The 20,597-nt window shown below is 49.8% G+C and overlaps 16 non-coding genes across 16 annotated transcripts; all 16 read left to right on the top strand.

The window, feature by feature from the left end:
- The first annotated feature begins 1,035 nt into the window (after positions 1-1,035).
- On the top strand, positions 1,036-1,154 carry LOC126274989 (5S ribosomal RNA). The gene has a single exon (XR_007550527.1). It is a non-coding gene; the product is annotated as a 5S ribosomal RNA (ribosomal RNA).
- Positions 1,155-2,300: 1,146 nt separating this feature from the next.
- LOC126274701 (5S ribosomal RNA) lies at positions 2,301-2,419 on the top strand. The gene has a single exon (XR_007550262.1). It is a non-coding gene; the product is annotated as a 5S ribosomal RNA (ribosomal RNA).
- A 1,146-nt stretch (positions 2,420-3,565) lies between these two features.
- Positions 3,566-3,684, top strand: LOC126274978 (5S ribosomal RNA). The gene has a single exon (XR_007550516.1). It is a non-coding gene; the product is annotated as a 5S ribosomal RNA (ribosomal RNA).
- Positions 3,685-4,830: 1,146 nt separating this feature from the next.
- On the top strand, positions 4,831-4,949 carry LOC126273747 (5S ribosomal RNA). Its single transcript, XR_007549589.1, has one exon. It is a non-coding gene; the product is annotated as a 5S ribosomal RNA (ribosomal RNA).
- Positions 4,950-6,095: 1,146 nt separating this feature from the next.
- Positions 6,096-6,214, top strand: LOC126274967 (5S ribosomal RNA). The gene has a single exon (XR_007550505.1). It is a non-coding gene; the product is annotated as a 5S ribosomal RNA (ribosomal RNA).
- Positions 6,215-7,360: 1,146 nt separating this feature from the next.
- LOC126274929 (5S ribosomal RNA) lies at positions 7,361-7,479 on the top strand. Its single transcript, XR_007550473.1, has one exon. It is a non-coding gene; the product is annotated as a 5S ribosomal RNA (ribosomal RNA).
- A 1,146-nt stretch (positions 7,480-8,625) lies between these two features.
- LOC126274902 (5S ribosomal RNA) lies at positions 8,626-8,744 on the top strand. Its single transcript, XR_007550453.1, has one exon. It is a non-coding gene; the product is annotated as a 5S ribosomal RNA (ribosomal RNA).
- Positions 8,745-9,890: 1,146 nt separating this feature from the next.
- On the top strand, positions 9,891-10,009 carry LOC126274891 (5S ribosomal RNA). The gene has a single exon (XR_007550442.1). It is a non-coding gene; the product is annotated as a 5S ribosomal RNA (ribosomal RNA).
- A 1,146-nt stretch (positions 10,010-11,155) lies between these two features.
- On the top strand, positions 11,156-11,274 carry LOC126274700 (5S ribosomal RNA). Its single transcript, XR_007550261.1, has one exon. It is a non-coding gene; the product is annotated as a 5S ribosomal RNA (ribosomal RNA).
- A 1,146-nt stretch (positions 11,275-12,420) lies between these two features.
- LOC126274880 (5S ribosomal RNA) lies at positions 12,421-12,539 on the top strand. Its single transcript, XR_007550431.1, has one exon. It is a non-coding gene; the product is annotated as a 5S ribosomal RNA (ribosomal RNA).
- A 1,146-nt stretch (positions 12,540-13,685) lies between these two features.
- On the top strand, positions 13,686-13,804 carry LOC126274869 (5S ribosomal RNA). The gene has a single exon (XR_007550420.1). It is a non-coding gene; the product is annotated as a 5S ribosomal RNA (ribosomal RNA).
- A 1,146-nt stretch (positions 13,805-14,950) lies between these two features.
- On the top strand, positions 14,951-15,069 carry LOC126274856 (5S ribosomal RNA). Its single transcript, XR_007550409.1, has one exon. It is a non-coding gene; the product is annotated as a 5S ribosomal RNA (ribosomal RNA).
- Positions 15,070-16,358: 1,289 nt separating this feature from the next.
- Positions 16,359-16,477, top strand: LOC126274341 (5S ribosomal RNA). Its single transcript, XR_007550152.1, has one exon. It is a non-coding gene; the product is annotated as a 5S ribosomal RNA (ribosomal RNA).
- A 1,146-nt stretch (positions 16,478-17,623) lies between these two features.
- Positions 17,624-17,742, top strand: LOC126274699 (5S ribosomal RNA). Its single transcript, XR_007550260.1, has one exon. It is a non-coding gene; the product is annotated as a 5S ribosomal RNA (ribosomal RNA).
- Positions 17,743-18,888: 1,146 nt separating this feature from the next.
- LOC126274698 (5S ribosomal RNA) lies at positions 18,889-19,007 on the top strand. The gene has a single exon (XR_007550259.1). It is a non-coding gene; the product is annotated as a 5S ribosomal RNA (ribosomal RNA).
- A 1,146-nt stretch (positions 19,008-20,153) lies between these two features.
- On the top strand, positions 20,154-20,272 carry LOC126274697 (5S ribosomal RNA). The gene has a single exon (XR_007550258.1). It is a non-coding gene; the product is annotated as a 5S ribosomal RNA (ribosomal RNA).
- Positions 20,273-20,597: the final 325 nt, after the last annotated feature.

Raw genomic sequence — 20,597 nt, 5'->3', positions numbered from 1 at the left:
GTAAGATGTGAAATTACAGCAATGAACTCAGTTTGAACAAGAATGCGCGGAGGAAGAGTGCTAGGAACTCGTTGAAAATAACGAAACACTGCGAATCGACGGATGTGCTCTTAAAATGCGTCAGAGCCTACTGTTTTGTAGGAGCGCTAAATTCCAATTTTGTAGCAGTGCACAACGGCAAATTTGTAAACAAAAATTTACCTTTCGTCGCTACAAGAGATGGATACTTTGCCGAACAGCCTGTGTCTTGTGTGCATGTTTTCGCACCTTTCCACGGCACGGCGCAGCACAGAGCGGCTCTGGTAGCTCTGAACGGCCGCACACGGCGCCTCGGACACGTCGGTTCGGCCCGCGCCCATCTCGCAGATGCTTCTCGTACTTGTGCTGTCATATGGACCACGACCCGAGCGGCAGCGAGCGGCAGTCGAGCAAAGTCGGGACAAGTCGGGACGGAAGGGGACAGCCGAGAATGCACCGTGCGAATTACGCAAATATCTGGAAGCGCGACGCGTGTCAGGCAGGTGAGACCGCTTCCCTCTGTCTTCATTTCTTGCTTTCTTGTCACTACCCCTGCCAGCCCTTTTTTCATGCTACCTTTCTCATGTGACATAGATGCTTCCATACTGATTTTAAACTATCGTAAGATACGATATTAAGGAGCTCAATTTGAAAAGAGTGCGCCAAGGAAGACTTCCAAAGAGTCTCTGGAAATAACAAAACAGTGTGAAGTGACAGAAATGTTGTGAAATACGTCAGGGCATATTGTTTTGTAGCAGTGCACAACGGCAAATTTGTAAACAAAAATTTACCTTTCGTCGCTACAAGAGATGGATACTTTGTCGAACAAACGAATGACAGGCGGTGCAACGAGCAGCTGTGTTGTGCGTCTGACCCACGTGGCGGCGCGCCGCACAGCGCGTCGCCTTCGAGGTGGAAGGACGTGCTTTGCGTCAAATGTGCCACCGAAAACGGAGATTGCGTGTGTTGGGAGGAGAGGCGAATCCTTCTTCTGCCGTGCGGCTACTGTATAAGGACGCCAACGGCCATACCATGTTGAATACACCGGTTCTCGTCCGATCACCGAAGTTAAGCAACATCGGGCCTGGTTAGTACTTGGATGGGTGACCGCCTGGGAACACCGGGTGCTGTTGGCTCCCTCTCTTCTTTTAAATTTTATGTCACTACACCTGCCAGTCCTCTTTTCATACAAACTCTCAGGTGCGACAAAGATGCTTCCACAAGCATTTTAAACCACTGTATTAAACGTAAGATGTGAAATTACAGCAATGAACTCAGTTTGAACAAGAATGCGCGGAGGAAGAGTGCTAGGAACTCGTTGAAAATAACGAAACACTGCGAATCGACGGATGTGCTCTTAAAATGCGTCAGAGCCTACTGTTTTGTAGGAGCGCTAAATTCCAATTTTGTAGCAGTGCACAACGGCAAATTTGTAAACAAAAATTTACCTTTCGTCGCTACAAGAGATGGATACTTTGCCGAACAGCCTGTGTCTTGTGTGCATGTTTTCGCACCTTTCCACGGCACGGCGCAGCACAGAGCGGCTCTGGTAGCTCCGAACGGCCGCACACGGCGCCTCGGACACGTCGGTTCGGCCCGCGCCCATCTCGCAGATGCTTCTCGTACTTGTGCTGTCATATGGACCACGACCCGAGCGGCAGCGAGCGGTAGTCGAGCAAAGTCGGGACAAGTCGGGACGGAAGGGGACAGCCGAGAATGCACCGTGCGAATTACGCAAATATCTGGAAGCGCGACGCGTGTCAGGCAGGTGAGACCGCTTCCCTCTGTCTTCATTTCTTGCTTTCTTGTCACTACCCCTGCCAGCCCTTTTTTCATGCTACCTTTCTCATGTGACATAGATGCTTCCATACTGATTTTAAACTATCGTAAGATACGATATTAAGGAGCTCAATTTGAAAAGAGTGCGCCAAGGAAGACTTCCAAAGAGTCTCTGGAAATAACAAAACAGTGTGAAGTGACAGAAATGTTGTGAAATACGTCAGGGCATATTGTTTTGTAGCAGTGCACAACGGCAAATTTGTAAACAAAAATTTACCTTTCGTCGCTACAAGAGATGGATACTTTGTCGAACAAACGAATGACAGGCGGTGCAACGAGCAGCTGTGTTGTGCGTCTGACCCACGTGGCGGCGCGCCGCACAGCGCGTCGCCTTCGAGGTGGAAGGACGTGCTTTGCGTCAAATGTGCCACCGAAAACGGAGATTGCGTGTGTTGGGAGGAGAGGCGAAGCCTTCTTCTGCCGTGCGGCTACTGTATAAGGACGCCAACGGCCATACCATGTTGAATACACCGGTTCTCGTCCGATCACCGAAGTTAAGCAACATCGGGCCCGGTTAGTACTTGGATGGGTGACCGCCTGGGAACACCGGGTGCTGTTGGCTCCCTCTCTTCTTTTAAATTTTATGTCACTACACCTGCCAGTCCTCTTTTCATACAAACTCTCAGGTGCGACAAAGATGCTTCCACAAGCATTTTAAACCACTGTATTAAACGTAAGATGTGAAATTACAGCAATGAACTCAGTTTGAACAAGAATGCGCGGAGGAAGAGTGCTAGGAACTCGTTGAAAATAACGAAACACTGCGAATCGACGGATGTGCTCTTAAAATGCGTCAGAGCCTACTGTTTTGTAGGAGCGCTAAATTCCAATTTTGTAGCAGTGCACAACGGCAAATTTGTAAACAAAAATTTACCTTTCGTCGCTACAAGAGATGGATACTTTGCCGAACAGCCTGTGTCTTGTGTGCATGTTTTCGCACCTTTCCACGGCACGGCGCAGCACAGAGCGGCTCTGGTAGCTCTGAACGGCCGCACACGGCGCCTCGGACACGTCGGTTCGGCCCGCGCCCATCTCGCAGATGCTTCTCGTACTTGTGCTGTCATATGGACCACGACCCGAGCGGCAGCGAGCGGCAGTCGAGCAAAGTCGGGACAAGTCGGGACGGAAGGGGACAGCCGAGAATGCACCGTGCGAATTACGCAAATATCTGGAAGCGCGACGCGTGTCAGGCAGGTGAGACCGCTTCCCTCTGTCTTCATTTCTTGCTTTCTTGTCACTACCCCTGCCAGCCCTTTTTTCATGCTACCTTTCTCATGTGACATAGATGCTTCCATACTGATTTTAAACTATCGTAAGATACGATATTAAGGAGCTCAATTTGAAAAGAGTGCGCCAAGGAAGACTTCCAAAGAGTCTCTGGAAATAACAAAACAGTGTGAAGTGACAGAAATGTTGTGAAATACGTCAGGGCATATTGTTTTGTAGCAGTGCACAACGGCAAATTTGTAAACAAAAATTTACCTTTCGTCGCTACAAGAGATGGATACTTTGTCGAACAAACGAATGACAGGCGGTGCAACGAGCAGCTGTGTTGTGCGTCTGACCCACGTGGCGGCGCGCCGCACAGCGCGTCGCCTTCGAGGTGGAAGGACGTGCTTTGCGTCAAATGTGCCACCGAAAACGGAGATTGCGTGTGTTGGGAGGAGAGGCGAAGCCTTCTTCTGCCGTGCGGCTACTGTATAAGGACGCCAACGGCCATACCATGTTGAATACACCGGTTCTCGTCCGATCACCGAAGTTAAGCAACATCGGGCCTGGTTAGTACTTGGATGGGTGACCGCCTGGGAACACCGGGTGCTGTTGGCTCCCTCTCTTCTTTTAAATTTTATGTCACTACACCTGCCAGTCCTCTTTTCATACAAACTCTCAGGTGCGACAAAGATGCTTCCACAAGCATTTTAAACCACTGTATTAAACGTAAGATGTGAAATTACAGCAATGAACTCAGTTTGAACAAGAATGCGCGGAGGAAGAGTGCTAGGAACTCGTTGAAAATAACGAAACACTGCGAATCGACGGATGTGCTCTTAAAATGCGTCAGAGCCTACTGTTTTGTAGGAGCGCTAAATTCCAATTTTGTAGCAGTGCACAACGGCAAATTTGTAAACAAAAATTTACCTTTCGTCGCTACAAGAGATGGATACTTTGCCGAACAGCCTGTGTCTTGTGTGCATGTTTTCGCACCTTTCCACGGCACGGCGCAGCACAGAGCGGCTCTGGTAGCTCCGAACGGCCGCACACGGCGCCTCGGACACGTCGGTTCGGCCCGCGCCCATCTCGCAGATGCTTCTCGTACTTGTGCTGTCATATGGACCACGACCCGAGCGGCAGCGAGCGGCAGTCGAGCAAAGTCGGGACAAGTCGGGACGGAAGGGGACAGCCGAGAATGCACCGTGCGAATTACGCAAATATCTGGAAGCGCGACGCGTGTCAGGCAGGTGAGACCGCTTCCCTCTGTCTTCATTTCTTGCTTTCTTGTCACTACCCCTGCCAGCCCTTTTTTCATGCTACCTTTCTCATGTGACATAGATGCTTCCATACTGATTTTAAACTATCGTAAGATACGATATTAAGGAGCTCAATTTGAAAAGAGTGCGCCAAGGAAGACTTCCAAAGAGTCTCTGGAAATAACAAAACAGTGTGAAGTGACAGAATTGTTGTGAAATACGTCAGGGCATATTGTTTTGTAGCAGTGCACAACGGCAAATTTGTAAACAAAAATTTACCTTTCGTCGCTACACGAGATGGATACTTTGTCGAACAAACGAATGACAGGCGGTGCAACGAGCAGCTGTGTTGTGCGTCTGACCCACGTGGCGGCGCGCCGCACAGCGCGTCGCCTTCGAGGTGGAAGGACGTGCTTTGCGTCAAATGTGCCACCGAAAACGGAGATTGCGTGTGTTGGGAGGAGAGGCGAAGCCTTCTTCTGCCGTGCGGCTACTGTATAAGGACGCCAACGGCCATACCATGTTGAACACACCGGTTCTCGTCCGATCACCGAAGTTAAGCAACATCGGGCCCGGTTAGTACTTGGATGGGTGACCGCCTGGGAACACCGGGTGCTGTTGGCTCCCTCTCTTCTTTTAAATTTTATGTCACTACACCTGCCAGTCCTCTTTTCATACAAACTCTCAGGTGCGACAAAGATGCTTCCACAAGCATTTTAAACCACTGTATTAAACGTAAGATGTGAAATTACAGCAATGAACTCAGTTTGAACAAGAATGCGCGGAGGAAGAGTGCTAGGAACTCGTTGAAAATAACGAAACACTGCGAATCGACGGATGTGCTCTTAAAATGCGTCAGAGCCTACTGTTTTGTAGGAGCGCTAAATTCCAATTTTGTAGCAGTGCACAACGGCAAATTTGTAAACAAAAATTTACCTTTCGTCGCTACAAGAGATGGATACTTTGCCGAACAGCCTGTGTCTTGTGTGCATGTTTTCGCACCTTTCCACGGCACGGCGCAGCACAGAGCGGCTCTGGTAGCTCCGAACGGCCGCACACGGCGCCTCGGACACGTCGGTTCGGCCCGCGCCCATCTCGCAGATGCTTCTCGTACTTGTGCTGTCATATGGACCACGACCCGAGCGGCAGCGAGCGGCAGTCGAGCAAAGTCGGGACAAGTCGGGACGGAAGGGGACAGCCGAGAATGCACCGTGCGAATTACGCAAATATCTGGAAGCGCGACGCGTGTCAGGCAGGTGAGACCGCTTCCCTCTGTCTTCATTTCTTGCTTTCTTGTCACTACCCCTGCCAGCCCTTTTTTCATGCTACCTTTCTCATGTGACATAGATGCTTCCATACTGATTTTAAACTATCGTAAGATACGATATTAAGGAGCTCAATTTGAAAAGAGTGCGCCAAGGAAGACTTCCAAAGAGTCTCTGGAAATAACAAAACAGTGTGAAGTGACAGAAATGTTGTGAAATACGTCAGGGCATATTGTTTTGTAGCAGTGCACAACGGCAAATTTGTAAACAAAAATTTACCTTTCGTCGCTACAAGAGATGGATACTTTGTCGAACAAACGAATGACAGGCGGTGCAACGAGCAGCTGTGTTGTGCGTCTGACCCACGTGGCGGCGCGCCGCACAGCGCGTCGCCTTCGAGGTGGAAGGACGTGCTTTGCGTCAAATGTGCCACCGAAAACGGAGATTGCGTGTGTTGGGAGGAGAGGCGAAGCCTTCTTCTGCCGTGCGGCTACTGTATAAGGACGCCAACGGCCATACCATGTTGAATACACCGGTTCTCGTCCGATCACCGAAGTTAAGCAACATCGGGCCTGGTTAGTACTTGGATGGGTGACCGCCTGGGAACACCGGGTGCTGTTGGCTCCCTCTCTTCTTTTAAATTTTATGTCACTACACCTGCCAGTCCTCTTTTCATACAAACTCTCAGGTGCGACAAAGATGCTTCCACAAGCATTTTAAACCACTGTATTAAACGTAAGATGTGAAATTACAGCAATGAACTCAGTTTGAACAAGAATGCGCGGAGGAAGAGTGCTAGGAACTCGTTGAAAATAACGAAACACTGCGAATCGACGGATGTGCTCTTAAAATGCGTCAGAGCCTACTGTTTTGTAGGAGCGCTAAATTCCAATTTTGTAGCAGTGCACAACGGCAAATTTGTAAACAAAAATTTACCTTTCGTCGCTACAAGAGATGGATACTTTGCCGAACAGCCTGTGTCTTGTGTGCATGTTTTCGCACCTTTCCACGGCACGGCGCAGCACAGAGCGGCTCTGGTAGCTCCGAACGGCCGCACACGGCGCCTCGGACACGTCGGTTCGGCCCGCGCCCATCTCGCAGATGCTTCTCGTACTTGTGCTGTCATATGGACCACGACCCGAGCGGCAGCGAGCGGCAGTCGAGCAAAGTCGGGACAAGTCGGGACGGAAGGGGACAGCCGAGAATGCACCGTGCGAATTACGCAAATATCTGGAAGCGCGACGCGTGTCAGGCAGGTGAGACCGCTTCCCTCTGTCTTCATTTCTTGCTTTCTTGTCACTACCCCTGCCAGCCCTTTTTTCATGCTACCTTTCTCATGTGACATAGATGCTTCCATACTGATTTTAAACTATCGTAAGATACGATATTAAGGAGCTCAATTTGAAAAGAGTGCGCCAAGGAAGACTTCCAAAGAGTCTCTGGAAATAACAAAACAGTGTGAAGTGACAGAAATGTTGTGAAATACGTCAGGGCATATTGTTTTGTAGCAGTGCACAACGGCAAATTTGTAAACAAAAATTTACCTTTCGTCGCTACAAGAGATGGATACTTTGTCGAACAAACGAATGACAGGCGGTGCAACGAGCAGCTGTGTTGTGCGTCTGACCCACGTGGCGGCGCGCCGCACAGCGCGTCGCCTTCGAGGTGGAAGGACGTGCTTTGCGTCAAATGTGCCACCGAAAACGGAGATTGCGTGTGTTGGGAGGAGAGGCGAAGCCTTCTTCTGCCGTGCGGCTACTGTATAAGGACGCCAACGGCCATACCATGTTGAATACACCGGTTCTCGTCCGATCACCGAAGTTAAGCAACATCGGGCCTGGTTAGTACTTGGATGGGTGACCGCCTGGGAACACCGGGTGCTGTTGGCTCCCTCTCTTCTTTTAAATTTTATGTCACTACACCTGCCAGTCCTCTTTTCATACAAACTCTCAGGTGCGACAAAGATGCTTCCACAAGCATTTTAAACCACTGTATTAAACGTAAGATGTGAAATTACAGCAATGAACTCAGTTTGAACAAGAATGCGCGGAGGAAGAGTGCTAGGAACTCGTTGAAAATAACGAAACACTGCGAATCGACGGATGTGCTCTTAAAATGCGTCAGAGCCTACTGTTTTGTAGGAGCGCTAAATTCCAATTTTGTAGCAGTGCACAACGGCAAATTTGTAAACAAAAATTTACCTTTCGTCGCTACAAGAGATGGATACTTTGCCGAACAGCCTGTGTCTTGTGTGCATGTTTTCGCACCTTTCCACGGCACGGCGCAGCACAGAGCGGCTCTGGTAGCTCCGAACGGCCGCACACGGCGCCTCGGACACGTCGGTTCGGCCCGCGCCCATCTCGCAGATGCTTCTCGTACTTGTGCTGTCATATGGACCACGACCCGAGCGGCAGCGAGCGGCAGTCGAGCAAAGTCGGGACAAGTCGGGACGGAAGGGGACAGCCGAGAATGCACCGTGCGAATTACGCAAATATCTGGAAGCGCGACGCGTGTCAGGCAGGTGAGACCGCTTCCCTCTGTCTTCATTTCTTGCTTTCTTGTCACTACCCCTGCCAGCCCTTTTTTCATGCTACCTTTCTCATGTGACATAGATGCTTCCATACTGATTTTAAACTATCGTAAGATACGATATTAAGGAGCTCAATTTGAAAAGAGTGCGCCAAGGAAGACTTCCAAAGAGTCTCTGGAAATAACAAAACAGTGTGAAGTGACAGAAATGTTGTGAAATACGTCAGGGCATATTGTTTTGTAGCAGTGCACAACGGCAAATTTGTAAACAAAAATTTACCTTTCGTCGCTACAAGAGATGGATACTTTGTCGAACAAACGAATGACAGGCGGTGCAACGAGCAGCTGTGTTGTGCGTCTGACCCACGTGGCGGCGCGCCGCACAGCGCGTCGCCTTCGAGGTGGAAGGACGTGCTTTGCGTCAAATGTGCCACCGAAAACGGAGATTGCGTGTGTTGGGAGGAGAGGCGAAGCCTTCTTCTGCCGTGCGGCTACTGTATAAGGACGCCAACGGCCATACCATGTTGAATACACCGGTTCTCGTCCGATCACCGAAGTTAAGCAACATCGGGCCTGGTTAGTACTTGGATGGGTGACCGCCTGGGAACACCGGGTGCTGTTGGCTCCCTCTCTTCTTTTAAATTTTATGTCACTACACCTGCCAGTCCTCTTTTCATACAAACTCTCAGGTGCGACAAAGATGCTTCCACAAGCATTTTAAACCACTGTATTAAACGTAAGATGTGAAATTACAGCAATGAACTCAGTTTGAACAAGAATGCGCGGAGGAAGAGTGCTAGGAACTCGTTGAAAATAACGAAACACTGCGAATCGACGGATGTGCTCTTAAAATGCGTCAGAGCCTACTGTTTTGTAGGAGCGCTAAATTCCAATTTTGTAGCAGTGCACAACGGCAAATTTGTAAACAAAAATTTACCTTTCGTCGCTACAAGAGATGGATACTTTGCCGAACAGCCTGTGTCTTGTGTGCATGTTTTCGCACCTTTCCACGGCACGGCGCAGCACAGAGCGGCTCTGGTAGCTCCGAACGGCCGCACACGGCGCCTCGGACACGTCGGTTCGGCCCGCGCCCATCTCGCAGATGCTTCTCGTACTTGTGCTGTCATATGGACCACGACCCGAGCGGCAGCGAGCGGCAGTCGAGCAAAGTCGGGACAAGTCGGGACGGAAGGGGACAGCCGAGAATGCACCGTGCGAATTACGCAAATATCTGGAAGCGCGACGCGTGTCAGGCAGGTGAGACCGCTTCCCTCTGTCTTCATTTCTTGCTTTCTTGTCACTACCCCTGCCAGCCCTTTTTTCATGCTACCTTTCTCATGTGACATAGATGCTTCCATACTGATTTTAAACTATCGTAAGATACGATATTAAGGAGCTCAATTTGAAAAGAGTGCGCCAAGGAAGACTTCCAAAGAGTCTCTGGAAATAACAAAACAGTGTGAAGTGACAGAAATGTTGTGAAATACGTCAGGGCATATTGTTTTGTAGCAGTGCACAACGGCAAATTTGTAAACAAAAATTTACCTTTCGTCGCTACAAGAGATGGATACTTTGTCGAACAAACGAATGACAGGCGGTGCAACGAGCAGCTGTGTTGTGCGTCTGACCCACGTGGCGGCGCGCCGCACAGCGCGTCGCCTTCGAGGTGGAAGGACGTGCTTTGCGTCAAATGTGCCACCGAAAACGGAGATTGCGTGTGTTGGGAGGAGAGGCGAATCCTTCTTCTGCCGTGCGGCTACTGTATAAGGACGCCAACGGCCATACCATGTTGAATACACCGGTTCTCGTCCGATCACCGAAGTTAAGCAACATCGGGCCTGGTTAGTACTTGGATGGGTGACCGCCTGGGAACACCGGGTGCTGTTGGCTCCCTCTCTTCTTTTAAATTTTATGTCACTACACCTGCCAGTCCTCTTTTCATACAAACTCTCAGGTGCGACAAAGATGCTTCCACAAGCATTTTAAACCACTGTATTAAACGTAAGATGTGAAATTACAGCAATGAACTCAGTTTGAACAAGAATGCGCGGAGGAAGAGTGCTAGGAACTCGTTGAAAATAACGAAACACTGCGAATCGACGGATGTGCTCTTAAAATGCGTCAGAGCCTACTGTTTTGTAGGAGCGCTAAATTCCAATTTTGTAGCAGTGCACAACGGCAAATTTGTAAACAAAAATTTACCTTTCGTCGCTACAAGAGATGGATACTTTGCCGAACAGCCTGTGTCTTGTGTGCATGTTTTCGCACCTTTCCACGGCACGGCGCAGCACAGAGCGGCTCTGGTAGCTCCGAACGGCCGCACACGGCGCCTCGGACACGTCGGTTCGGCCCGCGCCCATCTCGCAGATGCTTCTCGTACTTGTGCTGTCATATGGACCACGACCCGAGCGGCAGCGAGCGGTAGTCGAGCAAAGTCGGGACAAGTCGGGACGGAAGGGGACAGCCGAGAATGCACCGTGCGAATTACGCAAATATCTGGAAGCGCGACGCGTGTCAGGCAGGTGAGACCGCTTCCCTCTGTCTTCATTTCTTGCTTTCTTGTCACTACCCCTGCCAGCCCTTTTTTCATGCTACCTTTCTCATGTGACATAGATGCTTCCATACTGATTTTAAACTATCGTAAGATACGATATTAAGGAGCTCAATTTGAAAAGAGTGCGCCAAGGAAGACTTCCAAAGAGTCTCTGGAAATAACAAAACAGTGTGAAGTGACAGAAATGTTGTGAAATACGTCAGGGCATATTGTTTTGTAGCAGTGCACAACGGCAAATTTGTAAACAAAAATTTACCTTTCGTCGCTACAAGAGATGGATACTTTGTCGAACAAACGAATGACAGGCGGTGCAACGAGCAGCTGTGTTGTGCGTCTGACCCACGTGGCGGCGCGCCGCACAGCGCGTCGCCTTCGAGGTGGAAGGACGTGCTTTGCGTCAAATGTGCCACCGAAAACGGAGATTGCGTGTGTTGGGAGGAGAGGCGAAGCCTTCTTCTGCCGTGCGGCTACTGTATAAGGACGCCAACGGCCATACCATGTTGAATACACCGGTTCTCGTCCGATCACCGAAGTTAAGCAACATCGGGCCCGGTTAGTACTTGGATGGGTGACCGCCTGGGAACACCGGGTGCTGTTGGCTCCCTCTCTTCTTTTAAATTTTATGTCACTACACCTGCCAGTCCTCTTTTCATACAAACTCTCAGGTGCGACAAAGATGCTTCCACAAGCATTTTAAACCACTGTATTAAACGTAAGATGTGAAATTACAGCAATGAACTCAGTTTGAACAAGAATGCGCGGAGGAAGAGTGCTAGGAACTCGTTGAAAATAACGAAACACTGCGAATCGACGGATGTGCTCTTAAAATGCGTCAGAGCCTACTGTTTTGTAGGAGCGCTAAATTCCAATTTTGTAGCAGTGCACAACGGCAAATTTGTAAACAAAAATTTACCTTTCGTCGCTACAAGAGATGGATACTTTGCCGAACAGCCTGTGTCTTGTGTGCATGTTTTCGCACCTTTCCACGGCACGGCGCAGCACAGAGCGGCTCTGGTAGCTCTCAACGGCCGCACACGGCGCCTCGGACACGTCGGTTCGGCCCGCGCCCATCTCGCAGATGCTTCTCGTACTTGTGCTGTCATATGGACCACGACCCGAGCGGCAGCGAGCGGCAGTCGAGCAAAGTCGGGACAAGTCGGGACGGAAGGGGACAGCCGAGAATGCACCGTGCGAATTACGCAAATATCTGGAAGCGCGACGCGTGTCAGGCAGGTGAGACCGCTTCCCTCTGTCTTCATTTCTTGCTTTCTTGTCACTACCCCTGCCAGCCCTTTTTTCATGCTACCTTTCTCATGTGACATAGATGCTTCCATACTGATTTTAAACTATCGTAAGATACGATATTAAGGAGCTCAATTTGAAAAGAGTGCGCCAAGGAAGACTTCCAAAGAGTCTCTGGAAATAACAAAACAGTGTGAAGTGACAGAAATGTTGTGAAATACGTCAGGGCATATTGTTTTGTAGCAGTGCACAACGGCAAATTTGTAAACAAAAATTTACCTTTCGTCGCTACAAGAGATGGATACTTTGTCGAACAAACGAATGACAGGCGGTGCAACGAGCAGCTGTGTTGTGCGTCTGACCCACGTGGCGGCGCGCCGCACAGCGCGTCGCCTTCGAGGTGGAAGGACGTGCTTTGCGTCAAATGTGCCACCGAAAACGGAGATTGCGTGTGTTGGGAGGAGAGGCGAAGCCTTCTTCTGCCGTGCGGCTACTGTATAAGGACGCCAACGGCCATACCATGTTGAATACACCGGTTCTCGTCCGATCACCGAAGTTAAGCAACATCGGGCCTGGTTAGTACTTGGATGGGTGACCGCCTGGGAACACCGGGTGCTGTTGGCTCCCTCTCTTCTTTTAAATTTTATGTCACTACACCTGCCAGTCCTCTTTTCATACAAACTCTCAGGTGCGACAAAGATGCTTCCACAAGCATTTTAAACCACTGTATTAAACGTAAGATGTGAAATTACAGCAATGAACTCAGTTTGAACAAGAATGCGCGGAGGAAGAGTGCTAGGAACTCGTTGAAAATAACGAAACACTGCGAATCGACGGATGTGCTCTTAAAATGCGTCAGAGCCTACTGTTTTGTAGGAGCGCTAAATTCCAATTTTGTAGCAGTGCACAACGGCAAATTTGTAAACAAAAATTTACCTTTCGTCGCTACAAGAGATGGATACTTTGCCGAACAGCCTGTGTCTTGTGTGCATGTTTTCGCACCTTTCCACGGCACGGCGCAGCACAGAGCGGCTCTGGTAGCTCCGAACGGCCGCACACGGCGCCTCGGACACGTCGGTTCGGCCCGCGCCCATCTCGCAGATGCTTCTCGTACTTGTGCTGTCATATGGACCACGACCCGAGCGGCAGCGAGCGGCAGTCGAGCAAAGTCGGGACAAGTCGGGACGGAAGGGGACAGCCGAGAATGCACCGTGCGAATTACGCAAATATCTGGAAGCGCGACGCGTGTCAGGCAGGTGAGACCGCTTCCCTCTGTCTTCATTTCTTGCTTTCTTGTCACTACCCCTGCCAGCCCTTTTTTCATGCTACCTTTCTCATGTGACATAGATGCTTCCATACTGATTTTAAACTATCGTAAGATACGATATTAAGGAGCTCAATTTGAAAAGAGTGCGCCAAGGAAGACTTCCAAAGAGTCTCTGGAAATAACAAAACAGTGTGAAGTGACAGAAATGTTGTGAAATACGTCAGGGCATATTGTTTTGTAGCAGTGCACAACGGCAAATTTGTAAACAAAAATTTACCTTTCGTCGCTACAAGAGATGGATACTTTGTCGAACAAACGAATGACAGGCGGTGCAACGAGCAGCTGTGTTGTGCGTCTGACCCACGTGGCGGCGCGCCGCACAGCGCGTCGCCTTCGAGGTGGAAGGACGTGCTTTGCGTCAAATGTGCCACCGAAAACGGAGATTGCGTGTGTTGGGAGGAGAGGCGAAGCCTTCTTCTGCCGTGCGGCTACTGTATAAGGACGCCAACGGCCATACCATGTTGAATACACCGGTTCTCGTCCGATCACCGAAGTTAAGCAACATCGGGCCTGGTTAGTACTTGGATGGGTGACCGCCTGGGAACACCGGGTGCTGTTGGCTCCCTCTCTTCTTTTAAATTTTATGTCACTACACCTGCCAGTCCTCTTTTCATACAAACTCTCAGGTGCGACAAAGATGCTTCCACAAGCATTTTAAACCACTGTATTAAACGTAAGATGTGAAATTACAGCAATGAACTCAGTTTGAACAAGAATGCGCGGAGGAAGAGTGCTAGGAACTCGTTGAAAATAACGAAACACTGCGAATCGACGGATGTGCTCTTAAAATGCGTCAGAGCCTACTGTTTTGTAGGAGCGCTAAATTCCAATTTTGTAGCAGTGCACAACGGCAAATTTGTAAACAAAAATTTACCTTTCGTCGCTACAAGAGATGGATACTTTGCCGAACAGCCTGTGTCTTGTGTGCATGTTTTCGCACCTTTCCACGGCACGGCGCAGCACAGAGCGGCTCTGGTAGCTCCGAACGGCCGCACACGGCGCCTCGGACACGTCGGTTCGGCCCGCGCCCATCTCGCAGATGCTTCTCGTACTTGTGCTGTCATATGGACCACGACCCGAGCGGCAGCGAGCGGCAGTCGAGCAAAGTCGGGACAATTCGGGACGGAAGGGGACAGCCGAGAATGCACCGTGCGAATTACGCAAATATCTGGAAGCGCGACGCGTGTCAGGCAGGTGAGACCGCTTCCCTCTGTCTTCATTTCTTGCTTTCTTGTCACTACCCCTGCCAGCCCTTTTTTCATGCTACCTTTCTCATGTGACATAGATGCTTCCATACTGATTTTAAACTATCGTAAGATACGATATTAAGGAGCTCAATTTGAAAAGAGTGCGCCAAGGAAGACTTCCAAAGAGTCTCTGGAAATAACAAAACAGTGTGAAGTGACAGAAATGTTGTGAAATACGTCAGGGCATATTGTTTTGTAGCAGTGCACAACGGCAAATTTGTAAACAAAAATTTACCTTTCGTCGCTACAAGAGATGGATACTTTGTCGAACAAACGAATGACAGGCGGTGCAACGAGCAGCTGTGTTGTGCGTCTGACCCACGTGGCGGCGCGCCGCACAGCGCGTCGCCTTCGAGGTGGAAGGACGTGCTTTGCGTCAAATGTGCCACCGAAAACGGAGATTGCGTGTGTTGGGAGGAGAGGCGAAGCCCTCTTCTGCCGTGCGGCTACTGTATAAGGACGCCAACGGCCATACCATGTTGAATACACCGGTTCTCGTCCGATCACCGAAGTTAAGCAACATCGGGCCTGGTTAGTACTTGGATGGGTGACCGCCTGGGAACACCGGGTGCTGTTGGCTCCCTCTCTTCTTTTAAATTTTATGTCACTACACCTGCCAGTCCTCTTTTCATACAAACTCTCAGGTGCGACAAAGATGCTTCCACAAGCATTTTAAACCACTGTATTAAACGTAAGATGTGAAATTACAGCAATGAACTCAGTTTGAACAAGAATGCGCGGAGGAAGAGTGCTAGGAACTCGTTGAAAATAACGAAACACTGCGAATCGACGGATGTGCTCTTAAAATGCGTCAGAGCCTACTGTTTTGTAGGAGCGCTAAATTCCAATTTTGTAGCAGTGCACAACGGCAAATTTGTAAACAAAAATTTACCTTTCGTCGCTACAAGAGATGGATACTTTGCCGAACAGCCTGTGTCTTGTGTGCATGTTTTCGCACCTTTCCACGGCACGGCGCAGCACAGAGCGGCTCTGGTAGCTCCGAACGGCCGCACACGGCGCCTCGGACACGTCGGTTCGGCCCGCGCCCATCTCGCAGATGCTTCTCGTACTTGTGCTGTCATATGGACCACGACCCGAGCGGCAGCGAGCGGCAGTCGAGCAAAGTCGGGACAAGTCGGGACGGAAGGGGACAGCCGAGAATGCACCGTGCGAATTACGCAAATATCTGGAAGCGCGACGCGTGTCAGGCAGGTGAGACCGCTTCCCTCTGTCTTCATTTCTTGCTTTCTTGTCACTACCCCTGCCAGCCCTTTTTTCATGCTACCTTTCTCATGTGACATAGATGCTTCCATACTGATTTTAAACTATCGTAAGATACGATATTAAGGAGCTCAATTTGAAAAGAGTGCGCCAAGGAAGACTTCCAAAGAGTCTCTGGAAATAACAAAACAGTGTGAAGTGACAGAAATGTTGTGAAATACGTCAGGGCATATTGTTTTGTAGCAGTGCACAACGGCAAATTTGTAAACAAAAATTTACCTTTCGTCGCTACAAGAGATGGATACTTTGTCGAACAAACGAATGACAGGCGGTGCAACGAGCAGCTGTGTTGTGCGTCTGACCCACGTGGCTGCGCGCCGCACAGCGCGTCGCCTTCGAGGTGGAAGGACGTGCTTTGCGTCAAATGTGCCACCGAAAACGGAGATTGCGTGTGTTGGGAGGAGAGGCGAAGCCTTCTTCTGCCGTGCGGCTACTGTATAAGGACCCACGTGGCGGCGCGCCGCACAGCGCGTCGCCTTCGAGGTGGAAGGACGTGCTTTGCGTCAAATGTGCCACCGAAAACGGAGATTGCGTGTGTTGGGAGGAGAGGCGAAGCCTTCTTCTGCCGTGCGGCTACTGTATAAGGACGCCAACGGCCATACCATGTTGAATACACCGGTTCTCGTCCGATCACCGAAGTTAAGCAACATCGGGCCCGGTTAGTACTTGGATGGGTGACCGCCTGGGAACACCAGGTGCTGTTGGCTCCCTCTCTTCTTTTAAATTTTATGTCACTACACCTGCCAGTCCTCTTTTCATACAAACTCTCAGGTGCGACAAAGATGCTTCCACAAGCATTTTAAACCACTGTATTAAACGTAAGATGTGAAATTACAGCAATGAACTCAGTTTGAACAAGAATGCGCGGAGGAAGAGTGCTAGGAACTCGTTGAAAATAACGAAACACTGCGAATCGACGGATGTGCTCTTAAAATGCGTCAGAGCCTACTGTTTTGTAGGAGCGCTAAATTCCAATTTTGTAGCAGTGCACAACGGCAAATTTGTAAACAAAAATTTACCTTTCGTCGCTACAAGAGATGGATACTTTGCCGAACAGCCTGTGTCTTGTGTGCATGTTTTCGCACCTTTCCACGGCACGGCGCAGCACAGAGCGGCTCTGGTAGCTCCGAACGGCCGCACACGGCGCCTCGGACACGTCGGTTCGGCCCGCGCCCATCTCGCAGATGCTTCTCGTACTTGTGCTGTCATATGGACCACGACCCGAGCGGCAGCGAGCGGCAGTCGAGCAAAGTCGGGACAAGTCGGGACGGAAGGGGACAGCCGAGAATGCACCGTGCGAATTACGCAAATATCTGGAAGCGCGACGCGTGTCAGGCAGGTGAGACCGCTTCCCTCTGTCTTCATTTCTTGCTTTCTTGTCACTACCCCTGCCAGCCCTTTTTTCATGCTACCTTTCTCATGTGACATAGATGCTTCCATACTGATTTTAAACTATCGTAAGATACGATATTAAGGAGCTCAATTTGAAAAGAGTGCGCCAAGGAAGACTTCCAAAGAGTCTCTGGAAATAACAAAACAGTGTGAAGTGACAGAAATGTTGTGAAATACGTCAGGGCATATTGTTTTGTAGCAGTGCACAACGGCAAATTTGTAAACAAAAATTTACCTTTCGTCGCTACAAGAGATGGATACTTTGTCGAACAAACGAATGACAGGCGGTGCAACGAGCAGCTGTGTTGTGCGTCTGACCCACGTGGCGGCGCGCCGCACAGCGCGTCGCCTTCGAGGTGGAAGGACGTGCTTTGCGTCAAATGTGCCACCGAAAACGGAGATTGCGTGTGTTGGGAGGAGAGGCGAAGCCTTCTTCTGCCGTGCGGCTACTGTATAAGGACGCCAACGGCCATACCATGTTGAATACACCGGTTCTCGTCCGATCACCGAAGTTAAGCAACATCGGGCCCGGTTAGTACTTGGATGGGTGACCGCCTGGGAACACCGGGTGCTGTTGGCTCCCTCTCTTCTTTTAAATTTTATGTCACTACACCTGCCAGTCCTCTTTTCATACAAACTCTCAGGTGCGACAAAGATGCTTCCACAAGCATTTTAAACCACTGTATTAAACGTAAGATGTGAAATTACAGCAATGAACTCAGTTTGAACAAGAATGCGCGGAGGAAGAGTGCTAGGAACTCGTTGAAAATAACGAAACACTGCGAATCGACGGATGTGCTCTTAAAATGCGTCAGAGCCTACTGTTTTGTAGGAGCGCTAAATTCCAATTTTGTAGCAGTGCACAACGGCAAATTTGTAAACAAAAATTTACCTTTCGTCGCTACAAGAGATGGATACTTTGCCGAACAGCCTGTGTCTTGTGTGCATGTTTTCGCACCTTTCCACGGCACGGCGCAGCACAGAGCGGCTCTGGTAGCTCCGAACGGCCGCACACGGCGCCTCGGACACGTCGGTTCGGCCCGCGCCCATCTCGCAGATGCTTCTCGTACTTGTGCTGTCATATGGACCACGACCCGAGCGGCAGCGAGCGGCAGTCGAGCAAAGTCGGGACAAGTCGGGACGGAAGGGGACAGCCGAGAATGCACCGTGCGAATTACGCAAATATCTGGAAGCGCGACGCGTGTCAGGCAGGTGAGACCGCTTCCCTCTGTCTTCATTTCTTGCTTTCTTGTCACTACCCCTGCCAGCCCTTTTTTCATGCTACCTTTCTCATGTGACATAGATGCTTCCATACTGATTTTAAACTATCGTAAGATACGATATTAAGGAGCTCAATTTGAAAAGAGTGCGCCAAGGAAGACTTCCAAAGAGTCTCTGGAAATAACAAAACAGTGTGAAGTGACAGAAATGTTGTGAAATACGTCAGGGCATATTGTTTTGTAGCAGTGCACAACGGCAAATTTGTAAACAAAAATTTACCTTTTGTCGCTACAAGAGATGGATACTTTGTCGAACAAACGAATGACAGGCGGTGCAACGAGCAGCTGTGTTGTGCGTCTGACCCACGTGGCGGCGCGCCGCACAGCGCGTCGCCTTCGAGGTGGAAGGACGTGCTTTGCGTCAAATGTGCCACCGAAAACGGAGATTGCGTGTGTTGGGAGGAGAGGCGAAGCCTTCTTCTGCCGTGCGGCTACTGTATAAGGACGCCAACGGCCATACCATGTTGAATACACCGGTTCTCGTCCGATCACCGAAGTTAAGCAACATCGGGCCCGGTTAGTACTTGGATGGGTGACCGCCTGGGAACACCGGGTGCTGTTGGCTCCCTCTCTTCTTTTAAATTTTATGTCACTACACCTGCCAGTCCTCTTTTCATACAAACTCTCAGGTGCGACAAAGATGCTTCCACAAGCATTTTAAACCACTGTATTAAACGTAAGATGTGAAATTACAGCAATGAACTCAGTTTGAACAAGAATGCGCGGAGGAAGAGTGCTAGGAACTCGTTGAAAATAACGAAACACTGCGAATCGACGGATGTGCTCTTAAAATGCGTCAGAGCCTACTGTTTTGTAGGAGCGCTAAATTCCAATTTTGTAGCAGTGCACAACGGCAAATTTGTAAACAAAAATTTACCTTTCGTCGCTACAAGAGATGGATACTTTGCCGAACAGCCTGTGTCTTGTGTGCATGTTTTCGCACCTTTCCACGGCACGGCGCAGCACAGAGCGGCTCTGGTAGCTCCGAACGGCCGCACACGGCGCCTCGGACACGTCGGTTCGGCCCGCGCCCATCTCGCAGATGCTTCTCGTACTTGTGCTGTCATATGGACCACGACCCGAGCGGCAGCGAGCGGCAGTCGAGCAAAGTCGGGACAAGTCGGGACGGAAGGGGACAGCCGAGAATGCACCGTGCGAATTACGCAAATATCTGGAAGCGCGACGCGTGTCAGGCAGGTGAGACCGCTTCCCTCTGTCTTCATTTCTTGCTTTCTTGTCACTACCCCTGCCAGCCCTTTTTTCATGCTACCTTTCTCATGTGACATAGATGCTTCCATACTGATTTTAAACTATCGTAAGATACGATATTAAGGAGCTCAATTTGAAAAGAGTGCGCCAAGGAAGACTTCCAAAGAGTCTCTGGAAATAACAAAACAGTGTGAAGTGACAGAAATGTTGTGAAATACGTCAGGGCATATTGTTTTGTAGCAGTGCACAACGGCAAATTTGTAAACAAAAATTTACCTTTCGTCGCTACAAGAGATGGATACTTTGTCGAACAAACGAATGACAGGCGTTGCAACGAGCAGCTGTGTTGTGCGTCTGACCCACGTGGCGGCGCGCCGCACAGCGCGTCGCCTTCGAGGTGGAAGGACGTGCTTTGCGTCAAATGTGCCACCGAAAACGGAGATTGCGTGTGTTGGGAGGAGAGGCGAAGCCTTCTTCTGCCGTGCGGCTACTGTATAAGGACGCCAACGGCCATACCATGTTGAATACACCGGTTCTCGTCCGATCACCGAAGTTAAGCAACATCGGGCCCGGTTAGTACTTGGATGGGTGACCGCCTGGGAACACCGGGTGCTGTTGGCTCCCTCTCTTCTTTTAAATTTTATGTCACTACACCTGCCAGTCCTCTTTTCATACAAACTCTCAGGTGCGACAAAGATGCTTCCACAAGCATTTTAAACCACTGTATTAAACGTAAGATGTGAAATTACAGCAATGAACTCAGTTTGAACAAGAATGCGCGGAGGAAGAGTGCTAGGAACTCGTTGAAAATAACGAAACACTGCGAATCGACGGATGTGCTCTTAAAATGCGTCAGAGCCTACTGTTTTGTAGGAGCGCTAAATTCCAATTTTGTAGCAGTGCACAACGGCAAATTTGTAAACAAAAATTTACCTTTCGTCGCTAC

The sequence above is a fragment of the Schistocerca gregaria genome, chromosome 5 (assembly GCF_023897955.1).
Source record: "Schistocerca gregaria isolate iqSchGreg1 chromosome 5, iqSchGreg1.2, whole genome shotgun sequence".
Taxonomy (NCBI): Eukaryota; Metazoa; Arthropoda; class Insecta; order Orthoptera; family Acrididae; genus Schistocerca; species Schistocerca gregaria.
This window is presented reverse-complemented; position numbering and strand designations above follow the sequence as displayed.